This window comes from Schistocerca gregaria, chromosome 4, assembly GCF_023897955.1.
Source record: "Schistocerca gregaria isolate iqSchGreg1 chromosome 4, iqSchGreg1.2, whole genome shotgun sequence".
NCBI lineage: Eukaryota > Metazoa > Arthropoda > Insecta > Orthoptera > Acrididae > Schistocerca > Schistocerca gregaria.
In genome coordinates, this window is record NC_064923.1 from 535012626 (window position 1) to 535032153 (window position 19528).

Here is a 19528-nt window from a genome sequence, read left to right on the forward strand (position 1 = left end):
GACCTGGTGTATGCTGAAACTGGGAATCATATAGGGGTCAACTTAATGGGTCAAAATTAAGAAAGACTGTGTATTGTCACCTTGTTTATTCAGTCTGTAAGCAGAGCGCATCAAGGGAAACGTTGCGTTAGTTGAAACCGGAATTAAAATAGTGCTTATAAATAACGATGGATATGCGGATGACACAATACTGACGCCAAAAAAGTGTGGAAGTTTTTAAGACGCTCTAGTGAAAGTGAATGAAGAAAGTGGGTAGGCTGGTTTCATGGTGAATGTCAATAAAAAGAAAATTATAGGAACCCTATGCATCACTCCATGGCATATAGGAAGCGAGGCAACGGAGGCAGCTCCTATGTTTTGTATCGGCTACCGGATTTTTGATGATGCTGACTGCAGCTACGAGATCAAGAGATGATTGTTACTTAACATTAGGCAAAGTCCAACGTTGACAATGTTTTAAGGAGTAGCGACATAATTTTAACAACAAGGATCCATATAGTAAGGGCTATGGTCTTTACAGTTCTGATTAACGGATGCGAGACCTGGACGGAAAGAAAGGCAGAACAGCGTAGAATAAATGCCCTTCGAAATATGATGTAGGAGGACATTATTTAGAGTTCGATGGACAGCAAAAATTCGAATACTTCAGTATTACAGCAAGTCAAACCAGATTGCTCCTTGAGAGATCTGATAATGGAACAATAACTGAACTATTTTGGGAAAATTATGAGAAGACACGCTTCACTGGAAAAGGTGTTAGCGCTGGGGAAGATCTAAGACACAATGAGAAGAGTGATGTAAAAGATGAGGTGGTGGTGGTGGTAGTGGTTAGTGTTTAACGTCCCGTCGACAACAAGGTCATTAGAGACGGAGCGCAAGCTCGGGTTAGCGAAGGATTGGGAAGGAAATCGGCCGTGCCCTTTCAAAGGAACCATCCCGGCATTTGCCTGAAACGATTTAGGGAAATCACGGAAAACCTAAATCAGGATGGCGGGAGACGGGATTGAACCGTCGTCCTCCCGAATGCGAGTCCAGTGTGCTAACCACTGCGCCACCTCGCTCGGTAAGATGAGGTGGATCGGTGGCATCACAGACGTAATAGACTCCTACCTGGAACGTCTGCGGGAGAACCTGCAGAACAGAAGAAATTAGTGTGCTTTAGTTCATAGGGACTCGGAGAGTTTGAATCGACTCAACGAACAGAGAATGAGAGAGAGAGAGAGAGAGAGAGAGAGAGAGAGAGTGAGAGAGAGAGAGTGGGGGGGGGGGGGGAGGGAGGGGGAGACTGAAATATCCTTTTCAGTCCCCAGGTATAATGTATGATACCTTCAGGTATTTTTTTTTTCTGGGGCGCGTACGCAGCGGAATCTTTTTCGGCCTGTGGTATCATACTGGAGAGACATCGCGCTTGCCGCAGCTCGCTTGTTCGTGCTTCTGCAAAGCGCCACTAGGTGAGAGCACGGATTCTGGAATTGCACAGCATGTCTCAGCCCAATAAAGGTAAAGACATAAATTTTATCAACTGCATGTGCACATGTGCTTTCACTTGCCTTAACAACTTAGGAAAGCTCTACGGACAATACTCACTCAATAGTCAACTATAAATTAACGTTACACAGGATTTATAAAAGTTAATACTTTGGTTATCATATACTATACCCTGGGACTCAATGCCGATTTTGTTCACGTCAGTGGAAGTGAGGTTATATTCGTTTTCCGCTTTATTCTCAGGTTTGGCGGATGAAGAGATCACTGAGTTGGTCAACAGAATTGATCCAGATGAGTCTGACGTAGAGTTTGATGAGTCTGATGATGAAGATGACGCTTTGATACAAAGAAATCAAAGTGACGAAAGTTCATCAGATGAAGAAACTGTACCTCTTGCTAAAATCCGAGAAAGAAGCAAAATTTTGGAAGGATATAGATGTGTAAGAATAAGTGTGTTATTAAAGAAATTACGGTCTCTTACTAGATGGTTTACTTAAAAAAACTAATTTGCCTTTTTTCTTAGTTTTCAAGTGCTTAGAATTTCCAAAAACCTCCGATCCAACATTGCTTCCAGCACATCAAGAACCACAGATGAACTCAATAAACCATTTGAATGCTTTTGCAAATACTTTCATGGTTAATTTTTTGAGGATATGTCTCAATTCACAAATTATAGGCATGTCATTAAAACAGGAAAATCACTAAACTGTACTGTAGAAGAAATGCACAAGTTCTGGTGAGTGAGTATTGTTGCAGCACTATAGGTGTACCACGTCTAAGAATGTACTGGGAGAAGAAAAGTAGGTACCCACTAGTTGCAGACAATGTTTCAAGAAACAGATTTTACCTACTGAGGAACAATATAAAATTAGTTGACGACAATGCTGTTACGGAACAGGAAAAGCAATACCACTTTTGGAAAATAAAACCAATATTGGAGACTGTTAGAAAGGGATGTTCAGAAATCCATCGGTCAACGGAAATATCTATCGATGAGCAGTTGATTCTGTTTCATGGACAAGTGAAAATGAAGCAGTATGTAAAGGGAAAACCGAACCCAGAAGGTTTGAAGAATTTTTTCATGGTAAATCCTAATGGTATACCCCTTGATTTCTGTATGTATGAAGGAAAAGGCAAAGAAATTCAGTCTGAAAAAGTGCCCCCTCCAGAGAAGTTAGATGTAGGACGCAGAGTAGTGTTAAAACTCAGTGATCATTGATAGACAAGTCGTCAATTTAAGTTGACAGGTATTTTACTTCTGTTCCCCTCCTTGACAAGTTACTGAGAGACAGGAACATTACTGCCACTGGCAGAATAATGCTGAGTCACATTCCCAGAAGTATACAGTTTGAGAAAGATGCAAGAATGAGAAAAACAACAGGCAGCCATGATCAGGTGGTAAGGAATGACGGGAACTTATCAATTATCAAATGGTTTGACAACCTAGCGATTTATTTGGCTTCAACAGTCAGGTGTTGATCCAATTGAAAAATGCACTCTATGGTCTAAAAAAGAGAAAAAGTACATTGAAGTTCCTCGCCCATATGTAGTAAAGGCATACAATACTTACATGGGAGGAGTTGACCTGTTAGATAGGATGGTGGGAAAGTATGGCATGAGAGGCCGGGCCTACAAATGGACCATCAGAGTGATTCATCACTTTATCGACTTTGCAATTGCTGCTGCATGGTTGGAATACAGAGAGACTGAAATGCAGAATGGTATTGCAAAGAAACATACAGGTCCATACTATCAATTCAAGCTTGATATTGCAGAAAATTTGATATATTTTCACCAACAGTCAAGTTTACTGATCGAACCTGTGGAGCAAGAACTAGACTCCGAAGATGAAGATTATTTGCAAGATAGGAAAAGATCAAGGTGTCCCATCCCACTAGCACCAATGGAAAAAAGAAAAGCAAGCAAACTTCATTTTACTGAAATGATAAACCATATTTAGGAGAACAGATCAAAATGCCTGGCAGAAGGCTGTAGAGGTCTCACTTTTGTGCGATGTGAGCAGAGCAAAGTTTTCCTTTGCTTCATTGCTGACAGAAACTGTTTTAACAAATTCCACAAAAATAAAATAAATTTAATATAAGTGTTGTTAATTTACATTTGATACTTGTGATAGTACCAAAAGAGGAACAATAATCTGACACATTTTGCTATGGTAATTTTGTTTATATATTTTTAATTGTTTACATAATGTAGTTAAAAATTTTGATACCAAATTTCTGTTTCCACCTATCATGGTATCTACAGAAAATACGAACAACGTGAGAAATATTTCTGACTGGAATTTTTTTGAAATAAACCAAATTGAAACTTCATAGTTGTGTGTATAGATGCCCTGTTTCAGTCCCTAAGATATCATATGTGATACCATCAACAAAAAATTGTCAATGGTTAAAAAAATTTTTCAGGGTCATTCATTGTTAACTAGCATTAACAGATTGCAGTAAACACAAATTTAGCTCACTTGGAATTTTAATATGTGCTCTGGACTGAAGAGGATATCCGTGCCACGGAAACGCAGAACGCCGGGAACTGTGGTCAAATCGGGGTAGGATATTGATAAAGTGGAATATAATGTAACTGTGTCCTACATGCGAAGGGGAAGCACGCGCAAGAAAAAAATATATATACATTCTGGGTTGTTGGGAGTGTACGGCAACGGTGAACCATCATATGACATAGATGTTAGGTAGTGCACTCTGAATGACGAAGCAGGCGATGAGCACTGAACCCTGCACATCGGCGTGCTTGATGGACGCGCCGCTGCAAGCCCATCTCAAAGAGGCTACCTAGTAGTGAAAGGCCTTGGCTGCAGGTGCACTCGAAGCAGCCGCCTGTTGCTGATTTAGGATGACGTGACAGCGTCACGGCTCGCTCGTCAGAGCGAAGCAGTCCGGTGGCCATTCTAGCAACAGATGGCAACGACATCCCAGTGGTGGACCACACTAATGGCTTGGCCACAGCGGCCACAGCGTCAGACCCCAGCGGTGCTGAGCTGGGAGCACCTATGTTCGTCCTTCGGACCATGTGGTAATGGCAGGACCCCCACGAGGCGGCCTCATAAGGACGACGCAGAGTGAAAGCAACTTGATGGCTAAGCAGCCAGTCAGGGGTCATTGGTTCGCCCGGTGGACGCGCCTATGACTGCTGTTTCAGAAGAGGGAACGGGGACCTCACACCAGAGTATAACACACGGCAGTCGTTGACCCATAGTCCAGCGTGTCCATCACATGTTCGCCTTTCCTTGGGCATATAAACAGTGAAAGGCGCCTTACCAAGTGGAAAACAAGTACAGGCTCGTACATCATTGTCATCTAACATGCTGGAGGCTGATACCTGCCTGGACAACTAGTTCGCTACTCGAGAAGCTGTGGAAAACTCTGTGCATGTAAAAACGATTACCTTGTGTTAGAAAATAAATTAAGGTCTGGACACACATTTAAGACCCAAGATATAATTAGCGTACCCAATAATAATAATAATAATAATAATAATAATATTAATAATAATAATAATAATTAATGGCCCTACTTATGCATCCTAAAGTGGAGAATTACTAAGAAATATAACGGACGTGAATGGAAGGTGTTACCAGAAACAAGCTTATGAGGAAAACGGCAATTTATTCAATTAAAGTCATGTTAAACCGATAAGAACATGAAGAGTACTCACTGAGTTACCGTCTCCGTGTGTGAATTCTAACCAGCAGATTTATCGGTTTTCGGCGTTCCTTGAACCACCGAGAAACATACTCCTTTGAAACAGTTGTCACTCTGAAAATTAGGCTTCGAACTCTTAACCAAAGGAATACAGTGACGTCGTCATAGTTATATTGAGAAAATTATACATCTACTGAAGCAATGATGGACTTGAGACAGATGATCGCAGTGACTTGAGAAAACGTAGACTAAGAGATCCCGTATAGTGCCGATGCTGGTAATTATGCTCATCATAATTATTTACCAACAGACATTCAGAATGCTGCCACCCTGTGTGAGGTTCTGCGACAGAGACAAGAGTCGCGCTTCCGGTGACACCAATCCTGTACCCTGCTCATCTCATGTGCTGAGTAGCACTCTGTCTCCAAACTAACGCTATTGATGTGCATAAGATTCTTCCGCGACCACTTCTGGTGTGCAACAGATGTGCACATTTTCCTCATGTCCGAACGAATTCCAACTTTCATAGCTGAAATGTATGAACTGATAATTCTTTCCGCCAAAAAGGTCGTGCCCACCAATAGTAGAATATGAACACTCGTCCGGCCAATGGTGAGGATCAAAAAAATTGTTCAAATGGCTCTGAGCACTATGGCACTTAACATCTGAGGTTATCAGTCCCCTAGATCTTAGAACTACTTAAACCTAACTAATCTGAGGACATCACACACATCAATGCCCCAGGCGGGATTCGAACCTGCGACAGTAGCGGTCGCGCGGTTCCAGACTGAAGCGCCTAGAACCGCTGGGCCACACTGGCCGGCGGTGAGGATCCTTAAAGCACAAACATCCCGCCATGATAACGTGTGATGATGTAACCCAATGATATTTCGATTCGCCCTTCTATCAGCAAACTGTCACTTCTGATCCGTCTCCGAGACGTCGCAAAGACTTTTACCTATCATGCATTTTCACGTCCAGCCTCTAGCCTCGCATCAGAGGTTCTCTGAAGGTAAAAACAGCTATGTCCGAGAATAGACCATTATGTTTTTACAAGCCATGCTTGTTTTGAAAATGTGCGAGACCGTAATTTCCCAAAAGCACTCTTCGGAATACGAGAAAGCTAATCATCTGCGGACAGTGACCCTTCTCCGGCTGCAGCTCGGGTACAAGGGAGGCCTCAGCTGTAAAATGCACAATGGTTGGCAACTCCCCCCCCCCCCAACCCCCCCCCCCCCCCCCCCCGCCATGTCTTAACTTGTTAACTTTCATGGAGACAACACCAGACACTGCCCGCCTGGGGTTATGCCAGAGGACTTCTTTTTTTGTTGAGGAAACTGATCTCCCTGTTCCAGATTCAGCGTGCTTCACGTTCCCACACACTCACAGAAAGCATAGAGAAAACAAGGATGACCTGCACCCAGTTAAAGTTAATGACTGAAGTTAGCAAGATCTGAGTACGTACAGTCGCTGTAATCTAATTTCCTTTAATAAAACATTCCGATAATGTTCACGAATTATGTGTTATCCTCCGATTAAATGAAAGGGCATGGAAAATGACTTGCAGCTTTCTGATGTCAGTATGGTCCAACTCACCCCTGGTTGCTGCAGCCCATGACCTGAATAGTGCACTGTGATCTTGTCTGTTCCCATGCCATAACAAATGAATGTATAGAGAGGGAAGAACATCATCGTCAAATAGCGCTCTCATATCTTCATTATTTGTGAAGATAAAAAAATTGAACTTGTTCGCCGGTCGGAGTGGCCTTGCGGTTCTAGGAGCTACAGTCTGGAACCGCGCGACCGCTATGGATGGAGGTTCGAATCCTGCCTCGGGCATGGATTGGTGTGATGTCTTTAGGTTAGTTAGGTTTAATTAGTTCTAAGTTCTAGACGACTGATGACCTCAGAATTTAAGTCGTATAGTGCTCAGAGACATTTGAACCATGTGAAACTGTTCTGTTCTATGATACCCCGTCCATGCTAAATACTGAAGACAGTGATTCATCCGATTTCAACAAGATATTTTTGGAATAAGATGCATAACACTAGTATTCGATACAGTTCCGCACTGTCGCCTCATAAACAAAGTAAGAGCCTACGGAATATCAGACCAGCTGTGTGCCTCGATTGAAGAATTTTTAGCAATCAGACACAGCTTGTTGTTCTCACTGGAAAGAAGTGTACAGACGTTAAAGTAACATCCGGCGTGCCACAGGGGAGTGTTATGGGACAATTTCTTTTCACAATATACATAAATGACTTAGTAGGTAGTGTCGGAAGTTCGATGCGGCTTTTCGCGGATGATGCACAGAAGTTGCAGCAATAGAGTATTGCAGCGAAATGCAGGAAGATCTGCAGCGGATAGGCACCTGGTGCAGGGAATGACAACTGACCCTTAACATAGACAAATGTAATGTATTGCAAATACATAGAAAGAAGGATCCTTTATTGTATGATCATATGATGGCGGAACAAACACTTGTAGCAATTACTTCTGTAAAATATCTGGAAGTATGCTTACGGAACGATTTTAAGGGGAATGATCATACAAAATTAATTGTTGGTAAGGCTGAGATTCATTGGGAGAGTCCTTAGAAAATGTAGTCCATGAACAAAGGAGGTGGCTTACAAAACACTCGTTCGACCCATGCTTGAGTATTGCTCATCAGTCTGGGATCCGTACCAGGTAGCCTTGATAGAGAAGATAGAGGAGATTCAAAGAAGAGCGGCCCGTTTCGTCACAAGGTTATTTGGTAAGCATGATAGCGTTACGGAGATGTTTAGCAAACTCAAGTGGCACACTCTGCATCGCGGTGTAGCTTGCTGTCCAGGTTTCGACAGGGTGCGTTTCTGGATGAGATATCAAATATATTGTTTCCCCCTACTTATACCTCCCGAGGGGATCACGAATGTAAAATTAGAGAGATTCGAGCGATCACGGAGGCTTTCCGGCAGTCGTTCTTCCCGCGAACCATACGCGAATGGAACAGGAAAGGAAGGTAATGACAGTGACACGTAAATTGCCCTCCGCCACACACCTTTGGGTGGCTTGCGGAGTATAAATGTAGATGTAGATGTAGATTCATCAGTGACGATGGAGTAAAGTAATGGTTTCTGTATCTGACAATGAACCAAACGTGTGAAGAAGGAAAGTGCAAAGCTTCGCGGCGTTTTTTGTACATAAGAAGAAACAGAATCATAATTGGACTGAAATCTGAGCTACCTCGTTCTGCTGCGGTTAATGAAACGAATGAGAGGATGGGCGAAGCCCGCGCACCGTGAGAGGCTGCAGTCACAAGGGCAGGTTGAGCCGCCCGCAGCAGCGCATGCCTGCCCATGTGACTGCGGAAATCCGCAGCCGCCGCTATGATTGGACCGCTAGCAGCGACGTAATCCGACGCCACGGGTACCCGCCTAATCCCGGTAGCGCGCGCTCTAATAATTAATGGGTCGTGGCGGCGGCAAGTGCGCGCAAACAGTTTTCAGCGTGGCGCACATTATAACCGCTAATTACGGGGCCGGCGGGCGGTCTCGCGCTGACAGGTGACAGGTGCCGCGCCGAATGAACCGGAAGCAGTGGCACGCCGCGCCAGTTAATAATGCCGCTGGCCGCGCGGCTTCCGGTCAGAGAGCTGTGCACTCTCTGGCCACTGCCGGATGTGTAGCTGATGCAAAGTTGGCTTTGACAGTCTCGCTATAATAACCTTCTCGCAATGTATCCTCATCGAATGTCCCTCCCCCAACCTACACCCACAAATACACTCATACATACATACACACACACATACATACAGTGTGTTTCACTAAATGTGTTTCGCTCTGTAAGTTACGAAGTAATAGGCGACAGAAATATTTATTGCGGTAGGTCATCATAAGAAACGTTACGCTGTCTGCGGAGCTATGAACACAGTTTATTGTGTTATTATCCAAAGCGTTACAGCAAAAAGATACAAGTTTTTAAAATGGAACAATAGTTGTTTCTATCATGCACTGGAATCAATAACACCAGCTGTGTATACATCAATTTAAATTACATTCATATTACTTTTAGTCTGCAAGCGACAACCCTTCAAAGTTTCTGGGGCAGGTACCACACACTGTGCATAATACATGGCTGTGTGGTGGGTGATGGATGTTCTGGCAGTGGGAAGTTGATGTAAATGAGATGTTCAAATGTGTGTCCATGTTCGTGAATGCACAATGCAATGCGCCTTCTAAGGGATCTGCAGACGAAATGCAACATCGCCGGTGTCACGGAGCAACATGCGTCCTCGATGCGCTGCTTTAGATCATCTGGGCATATGGGCTCAGTGACAAAAACAAAATTAGATACCCCACCGAAAAGAAATCTAATGGTGTCAAATCGGGCGACCTTGCGGTCCATGAATGAGGACCATGGCGCCCCAACCACCTTCCTGCAAACCTGTTTAGTTCTTCCACAACAGCAAGTGCTGAATGGGCTTGGAGACCATCGTGCTGCATCTACAAGTGGACTCTCGTGTGTAGGCACACATGTTCAAGGAGACCACCCTAACTGTCGAACATAAACGGACGATATAACTCACCTGTCAGTATACATGGGAAGTAGTGGGGACCGATGATTTCATCCCCAAGGATTCCACGCCATACATTAATGGACCACCTACGTTGACAGTCGACAGGTCGTACACACCGAAGATTGCCTGCGCCCCAGTAGAGCGCGTTATGGCGATTCACTTCACCGTAATTTGCGAACGTGGACTCATCAGAGAACATAAAACCTTGTGAAGACTCCAGCGTGAAATTACGGATGGCCCATTCAGAGACTGTAAAGGAAATCATTCCCATGCAGCTCCTGCGTCAGTAACAGGCGGTTCGTGTGAAACCTGTGTCTTTGTACTACACGCAACACATATGTGAGACTGACACCAGCGACTGCAGCAACAGCTCGTGAGCTGACATGAGGATCGTGGTGTACTGCAGCTAAAACAAACACCTCCGTCTCGTCATTTCTTGCTGTTCTTCGTCTGTTACTGCGGCGCATTACCAAGCTGCCTCTTTCCCGAAGTCGTTGTTTTCCTCGTAAGAACGTAATGGCTTTTGGAGCTCTTCGCCTAAGATATCTCATGGCGTACGCCATGGCTGCTCCAGAGCCATCGTGTCGGCACACGCCGAGCGTCAGCAACGTGTCAAAGTACTCGTTGTTCGTGTATGCCAGCTTCATCAGATGTCAGTAACGGTGGTATATTGAGCCCCGTTTGATTGTGTGGCTCGAACTGTCGGGTATACGGCCGTGTGTGGCGACAGTCGGCAGTATAACAGCGCATCGACATAGCTTCTCGCTCCGTGACACCGGCGACGTTGCTAATCGTCCGCACCACATTTAGAAGGCGCATTGCGTTATGCGCAGCATGTATGATATGTGCCCCTGAAACTTTGAAGGGTTGTAGCTCCCAAACTAAAAGTGACAGGAATGTAACTTAAATTGATGTATACACAGCTGGTGTTACTGATCCCAGTGCATGATAGAAACAACTATTGTTCCATTTAAAAATTGCATCTATTTTCTGTAACTCTTTGTATAATAACACAATAAACTACGTCCATAGCTCCGCAGACAGTGTAAAGCTTCTTATGATGACCTACCGAAATAAATATTTCTGTCGCCTATTACTTCGTAACTTACAGAGCCAAACACATTTAGTGAGTCGCCTTGTATATACGACGGTAAGTTTATTATTATCCGCAATTTAGTCATATTTTTGTTTATTTTAGTGGTACTGTCGTTTTAAGTTGATGACGCATTCTTTGTTTATTTGTTTTTAAATCTTTGCAATTTTCAAGATGCTAAGTTAGTTTCGTTATCGCTGCCGTGCTTTTAATCATGGTTGGACCGCTGTCTGTTTGCACCAAAGGGGAGCAACGTTCATTGATCCGTTTTTTTTTGTGGTCGGAAGGCGCATCAGGCACCGAAATTCATCGAAGACTTTCGGTACAGTACGGGAACAGTGTTTCGCCACAACGGAGTGTCTACGAATGGACTGAAAAGTTACGAAATTGTCACACAAGTGTTACGTACGATGAAGTAGCCGGACGACCCTTCACCGCCACAAATGAAGAAACCATTGAGCGTTCACGTTAAATTATTCTATTAGACAGACGTTTAACTATTGACGAAGTGGCACATCGTCTGCAAATTAGTCACGATTCTGCCTACGAAATCATCCACAACGGACTTGGGTTTCATAAAGTTAGTGAAAGATGGGTCCCAAAACAACTCAAACAGTTGCATTAACAAACGCGATTGGACATCTGCAAAAACATTTGGTTCGCTATGGCAACGAAGGGGACAATTTCTAAGACAGGATCATTACTGGTGACGAAACATGGATCCATCATTACGAGCTGGAGAGTGAAAGACAGAACATACTAATTCGCCGTGCAAGAGAAAGTTCAGACCCAACCATCCGCAGGAAAACTGATGTTTACGGTTTTTTGGGACGCACAAGGTCCAGTACTGGAGCATTTTGGGGAAAGGGGCACAACAGTAAACAGTGTACGTAACAGTGAAATGCTTACTGCCAGGCTAAAGCCTGAAATTCGAAGCTAACGCCAAGGATTGCTGTCAAAAGGTGTTGTGTTGTTGCACAACAATGCCCGTCCGCATACTGTTACCCAAACTGCTGAAACGCTGCAGAAACTCAAATGTGAGGTACTGTATCATCCTCCATATAGTCTCAATCTTGCCCCCTCTGACTATCAGTTGTTTGATCCACTCAAACCGGCATTAAGGGGCCGTCGATTTGCCCCGGACAAAGAAGTGAAAGAAGCGATGCATCCCTGGCTCGCAGTTCAACCGAGAACCTTCTTTTATGAGGGCATGAGGAAGCTTGTACAACGATGAACCAAGTGCGTTGAAACGCAAGGAGACTACGTCGAAAAATGATGTTCTTGTGAGTTTCCTATTTGATTACAATAAAATTGTGTAACTACTTTGCGGATAATAATTGAGTTACCCTCGGTCACAAGAACGAACGAACGTACGTACATGCAAACATTACTTGCATAGGAATGTTCAGGTAGATAAGTAGCTGCGGCAAATATATGGTTCACGCAGTCTCAAATAAAATCCTTACACGGAATGATATTTAAAAGGTCAGGAGCGTATCTCAGAACGTTCAGTGTTCCACTTCCTTCACTAAACATTATCTGATCAAAACTGCTCGGTCATCCGTTTGTGACACGGAACGGAGCACTAGATGTCACGAAAGACGAACCCGCCTGATAAGGTGAGGAGGGGAGAACGGTGTTGCCAGTACAGAAGCAGTAATAAATAGCAGAATGAGTCGGCTGGAGAGCACAGTGGCTTCGAACATGCAGTAATCGTAAGATGCTACCTGAGTAACAAATCCATCTGGACCATTTGAACCCTTTTAAACTAGAAATTTGCAAATTTGTGGTAAAGTCCGATGGGACCAAACTGCTGAGGTCATTAGTCCCTAAGCTTACACACTACTTAATCTAACTTAAGCTAGCTTACGTTAATAACGACACGCACACACCCATGCCCGAGGGAGGACTCGAACCTCCGGCGGAGGGAGCCGCGCGGTCAGTGACACGACGCCTGAGACTGCGCGGCTACCCTGCGTGGCGAACCCTTTTAAAGCTGCCCTAGTCGGCTGTTTGTGAAGTAACTGTGAAGTTCAAACGCGAAAGAACACTCTCAGCTAAACCAAGACCCGGTAGACCAATGTACTGACGGACAGAGACCGTTTAGCATTGCAGAGGAGTTACGTTAAACACTACGTGGGATCAGACGATGCAACCACTAGTGAGTGCTCCAGCTAGCACAACGACTATGCGCTGGCAGTTGAAAGGAACGGAGTCCAGTGCTCGAGCGGTCCTGATAAGCCAATTATTTCTACAGTCGATGCTCAGTGACTTTTGAAGTGGGCTAAGGATCGATGCCACTTGGTAGTGGAACACTCGAAATGGGCGATTTGAGTGATGAATCACGCTGTACCCCGTTGCAAATCGGATGGGAAGGTTTGGGTTTTGCGAATATCTCGAGAACGTCATCTGCCATCATGTCTAACGACAATAGCAATGTGCAGAGCACCGTATTGGGGTATTTTTCCTGGTTAGCTTGTGGTTCAATTATTGTGCTTACGTAAACGTTACAAGCGAACGCAGTTCACAACTATCAGTACTCGTACAGTAAAGGAATAATATGGAAACGATGGTTTTCTATGTCAGTATTATTGTGGACTCGGTCATAAGGCAGCGTCTGTGAGGCAACGGTATGTAGACAATAATATTCCTGAAATGTACTGTCCGGCCCAGAGTACTGACATGGATCAATCGAACACCTTCGGGATTAGTTAAAACGTCGACTTCAGACGCAAGAGTCTAGGTCTTATTTCGGGGCTCCTGAGGAAGAACGGACTGTCGTTCCTCAACAGACTTTCAAACACCTCACTGAAAGTGTCCCGAGGATAGTTCAAGCCACCATGAAGGCGCAGGGAGGACACAACCGATACTAGTCTCCACTAACATAATAGGTGTCCCGATATTTCTGACCACATACTGTAATATATGCCCACATGAAGCAGTCTAAAGGCATTCGCTGCGTATCCTGTTTCGTAGAGAACCAGAGGAGACAGTGAATGCCTTTGGACACAGTTATGTGGACATATTCATACGGTATTACATTCCTAATGCCTTTGGACTACGTTATGTGGACATACGGAAACACTAATTGAACCTACGACTTCAAAAACCTTTCTTTTAATGGACTGTTGAAGACGATAAGACATATAGTATTGGAGTGCAAGGTACGCCAGATGTTTCTACGTTGGCTATTCGGGAAGTAAAGTCCGATCGGTCGCGAAATGAAAAACACAATGAAGGTTTTATTTGCAACTGTTACTTACACCTTCCAGCTACTTCTTTACATAGTCACCGCTCCAACTGAGACATTTGTCACAGCGTTGCACTAACTTTCAAGTCCGCCCACGGTAGCTGAGTGGTCAGCGCGACAGAATATCAATCCTAAGGGCCTGGGTTCGATTTCCGGATGGGTCGGAGGTTTTCTCCTCTCAGGGACTGGGTGTATTGTTGTCCTAATCATCATCATATCATCCACATCGATGGGGTAGTCATCGAAGTGGCGTCAAATCGAAAAACTTGGACCCAACGAACGGTCCACCAGATGGGAGGTTCTAGTCACACGACATTTACATATATTTACCAACTTTCAAATACCCTCGTCACATAAGGCAGCCACCTGGACCTTTCGTCAATCCTGTATTCTGGTCTACAGCTCGTAGTGTGTGTGAAGATATTGTCTTCATAGGCAGTTGTTCGTGAGAGTAGAGATGAATCTCTGATGGAGCCAATTATGGGCTGTGTGGTGGGTGATCAAACACCTCCCATCTAAAACGCTGCAGTTGTCACATATAACGAAACGCATGACAGTTATGTTCTGTGGGCTGCATGACTTCAGGCGAAACCTCTCTCCAGGCCCTCGTATTTGGCAGGAGACGCTATTTTCTAGGCATCTTTACATGCTCACTGTGCGATCAGCACTGAAAAGAATGATTGACGCAATCGACGGGAATGCTAGAGACCCTACTCAACACATCTGTACAAAGATTCATCGGATTTTCATTGTGGTTTTTCATTTCGCACCAGATCGGACCTTACTTTTCGAATAGCCGTCGTACATCGTGCCACCGTTATTTCTTCGTCGCATTTCCATCCTTTGCATAAATCATTTTATGTGTTTTCCATTATTACTTGCCTTACAAAGCGATGCATGAAATGAATAAATGAAAGCCATTACTCAGTAATTTCTATACTCACGCTGCAGTAGCATGACCTCATTCAGAAATCTTCCGTGGCTTGTTGTGTGGCACGTAATAACACAAGTTGTGTCTAGAGATCACATCAGATATCAAGATACAGAGAAACTTCAGAGCATTATGCTCCTATGAACCACGTCAAGGCTGTCAGTATGAATTCAAACGCATACAGAGTCATGGCAGATTCACAGATACATAATGTGTTGATATCAACCGTTATACAAACAGGTGTACTCAGAAAAGTGTCATTGCTGAGTGACTAAGAAAATCTAGAACGGGTTAGACAGTACATCCAGTTAGCACACTGAATGACAGATTAGTTTTAAATATATGTAATGAATGATAATTTTAATAAACACGAGGAAGAATCTGATATGTATGAATGCATATTGCGTACAAATGCAAACACCGATTTTATCCGATTGTAAGTTTATGGTAAACGTTTGGGAATTATTTAAGTGCCTGAAGTCACGATATGCAGGTAGATTCTGATTGACGACAATGCGAAATCAGTAACAACAGAACTTCGTGGAAAGTTCCGATTTTATTGTGAGGATTCTGGGAATGTGAAGTGCGACCCTGTATATAATCGCTTACAACACAAAAGTACGACTAAATCTAAATTATTCCTGCAACACTTGGAATAAACTAGGCAGCGGACACCGAAGTAATTCACATGAGCTTTAAGGATCGGTAGTTGTTGGTCTAATAGTCACGAAAACTTAAAAACTTTCTTAAAAATCGGAAATGTAAAGCTTTGAAAAGTAAGGATATGTCGTTCTCGCAATTTCTATTGCATAGATTTTGAGAACCATTGATCGAGGCAGATTGTCACATGTTTCTTCCGTAACCATCGTACAATTTCTCAACTAATTTTCAGCACTTAATATTACATACGAGGCAGCATGCTACAGAAACACAGGCTGAAAACCAGCTCAAAAATTAAACACTTCAAAAATTTCTACAGAAATTCTATGTACGCAAGGCAATAAATTAAACGATCGTTAATTATTAGCATATTTCCTGATACGTGTCCAGAAAAAAATAAATAAACAAGCAGCCATATATACAGGGTGTTTATAAATTAATTATACAAAAACTACCTTTAACTGTGAAAAAGGTAACAAACTTGCAGAAATATTTGCTGCAGCAATGTATGCAGTATACCTTCAAGTATTATTTACAAAAGTTCAATGTGACTACGTTTCGTAACACGACAGATCCCATCTGTAATTAGTTTCCTGCCAAATCCTGTGAAGCAAGTCTTGATGAATGGTGGCAACTGCATGTGTCATCGGTTGTTGCTACGCGTCGACGTTTCCAGGAAGCGGAGGATCAAACACTTTGTCTTTACTGTAACCTCATGTAACACAAGTCCGTTGGGGTGAAACCAGTTGACCGTGGTGGCCAGGACACTGTCCCATCAAGTCCAATCCAAGTCAGCATACTCCTAAGCAGATGCGCGACAACTTCACGACGATGATTTGCTGGTGCACCATCTCACTAGAAAATAGATTCTGTGTCAATATCCTAATGCAACTGAGGCATTAGATAATGTTCAAGCATAACCAGTTACGATATTCCAGTTACAGCTGACTCGGCAAAAAATTGAAGGACCTCAAATCTTGTTAAAACTTACAGCGCAAAAAACATTTACCTAGTTCCGTACATATTCAATTACGAGACGTGGCTTCAGCTCACCCCGCATCCTATCATTATGCCTATTCATTGTAACACAATCACAGAAGTTCGCTTCGTCACTGAATACAATTTTATTGAGAAAAATCATTTTTAGTATACATTCTGTTAAACATTTACACAAAAAACTTAGCTCGTTTTTGTTTCTCACTTTCTCTTAAAGTTTCCAACAGTGCCTTTGAGTGAAAGGCGTTTCCGTAATACCGTCCATACTGTAACACTACGCTTAGTCAATTCTAAGCTGTACTGTGAATGTAAGGCTGTCGAACTTGTTCAATTGCTGCGCCAGAGACTGCTGGCCGATCCTGACATTGCGTCCTTTGTGATGCGCAGCCAGTTTCGGTGAAACGATTCTACCTATTAATAACAGTTTTTCTTTGAGGTGCTGACTTGCAATACTTAGTCGTGGATTGTCTCTGAACTGCAGTAGCGGATTTGGATTCATGAAACTATAAACAACGCTGACCATGTTCGTTATCGTCATATGGCTCCATGATGACTGTTCGAATATCTCAATCGAGCGTTCCACCTGGCACGAACGTTGGGAACTATTGGTGTTAGGCGGGAATAAAGCTTGAAGATGCATTGGATTCAGTGCTATATAAAATATTTCTGTAAGTTATCTACCCTTTTCACAATTAAAGGTTACTTTTGTGTAACTAATTTCTAAACCACACACACGGTTCAACTTCAACACTTCATATTTGATCTGTCACTCTTTTTGTTTCCTCTTGGTTCTTATACCTATCATATATCATCCATCCTTCTTGTAGCCTATACCCATATTTCCGAGAATTTCGAACATCTTGCATCATTTTTACGTTGATGAACGCTTTTTCTGGGTTGAAAAAACGGTAGGACGGTGTCCTAATTTTCTTAAGTCTTGCTTCCATCAACAAGGGCAAGGTCAAAACCACCTCCCTGTCGCCTTTACCTCTCCTAACGCCAAATTGATCGACACGTAAGAGATGCTCTGTTCATTACTATAGTCAGTAACTTGAATGAGTAAGATATTAGGGTGACTGAGCACCAATTCTCGCCGTTTCTGGCATTCATAACTTCGGAAGTGTGCAGTATTTTACTCGCATATTACACAAGTGAAACACACTACAGGAAACTTAAATACGAACATTTTTCTTTCAGTTTTGTTGTTACTGTGTATGGCTGTTAGCAATGAATAAAAGATGGAAGTGTAGCTATGTATGGGGATATTTTCATAAGAGTCTAAAATAGCAAAGTGATCCAGTACGGTATTACTGGTCATGGAGAAGTAGAAAGATTATGTACCAGTCAGCTGTGAGGAACCCTGAGGAATCAGCTGGAGAGACTGAATCCCACATTTGGTTTATCAGTTGAGAGACAGAATGCTTCAGTAAAACGAAACAATTGATCTGCTTCATTGTGGTGTTGTTTCTGAGCAGATTGATGGGTTTACTATGGAAAGTCCTCGCTCCCCTCTGGTAGCTAATTAATTTACGGGAGATTTCGAAGTCAAAGCACTGGACTGGAAAAGTCGTAAACGACGGTCTTCTAGAGGTATGTGGACGACACATTTGTAATCTGGCCTCACCGGAAGGTTGGATTACGTCCATTTCTTGAGTTAAGTAGAACTGCCAAATGAAAAACAGGCAGTTATTCACTGATAAACGCTTCAGTTAAACAAGATTATCTAATAGAAAACAGGTATGACTCCAATGATAACAGAATCAGCTAAATGAAATAACCAAATAGAAAACAGGCTTCTTTAATAACAGCCTCAGTTAAGGGGACATACCCCTGAACGGGCTGTATTTTTAGCATTATCTTCAGCCTCATAGTGCAACTTATATGTAAATGAGAGGTAGCTCAAAATTCTTACACATAATTAGGGCCTTTATTCAAAGTATTTCCCAAAATAAATCATTGAGATATTTATTATGTTTTGGTACTGACAACAATATTTATAATAGTATAAAAAACGGAACACTATTTCTCTGCAGTACCATTTCCTCTTGGAACAACTAACTGCAGAGCTTGTAAAAGAGTCAGAGTACAGACAATATTCAGATAAGCGTTTTATGCAATCTATTTCTTTCCTTGATGCTGAACTGTCAGAAAGACAAGTAATTTATTTTACTACGACAAAAAATATTTAAAAATGTAGCTCAAATATCTCAGACATCATCATCACGTTATATATTTCTTAGGAAATAGTAGGCAATGGAGATAGAGGAGGTCATTTTAAATATCTATACCAGTATTTGTGAGTTTAACTTCAGTCATTTTGGAGAGAAGTTTACCTGAATGATGAAAATTCAAGTTTTCGGTAAATCGCAAACGAAGGTTTACAGATTTATTAAGTTACCACTATGCTCGTTTAGAACATTACAGGTGCATACTCCAGTTGTCCTCCTGTTTCCTTATCCTCCGTACTCTTTCTCTTCATTCTTTTCTTTATCCTTGACTCCTTGGTAGCAGCTTCTGCAGCTGTCTCTGCTTCGGTTACCCGCCGCTTGCCAGTAGCAGTATGAGCTGAAGCCATATTCCTTCCAGTCAGAATGTTCAAATTCTTCACAACATTGATCCTTGAAAGTGCACCATCATTGAACGTTATTACTGCATCCATTAAACCATCTTCAGCATTGTCAGCCCAACAAATACAGCTTTGCGTGTTCTCTCCCATGTACAGCAGTTGAAGCTTTCATTTGCATTCTGAGAGAGATCAAGCATACATTTCCTAAGTAGATTTTTATTTGTCAGATCCCTAAATATAGGCCTGATTGCCTCCATTACAGCAAGTGTTAAGGAATACTTGTGGGTATATTGTATGCCTGTAGCAAT

At 42.8% G+C, this 19528-nt stretch overlaps 1 protein-coding gene and 1 non-coding gene across 4 annotated transcripts in view; both read right to left on the reverse strand.

Moving 5' to 3' along the window:
* Positions 1-19528, reverse strand: part of LOC126266744 (nephrin-like) — a 644568-nt gene that overhangs the window by 55677 nt on the left and 569363 nt on the right. The window lies entirely within an intron of this gene.
* Trnaa-cgc (transfer RNA alanine (anticodon CGC)) lies at positions 989-1061 on the reverse strand. Its single transcript has one exon. It is a non-coding gene; the product is annotated as a tRNA-Ala (tRNA).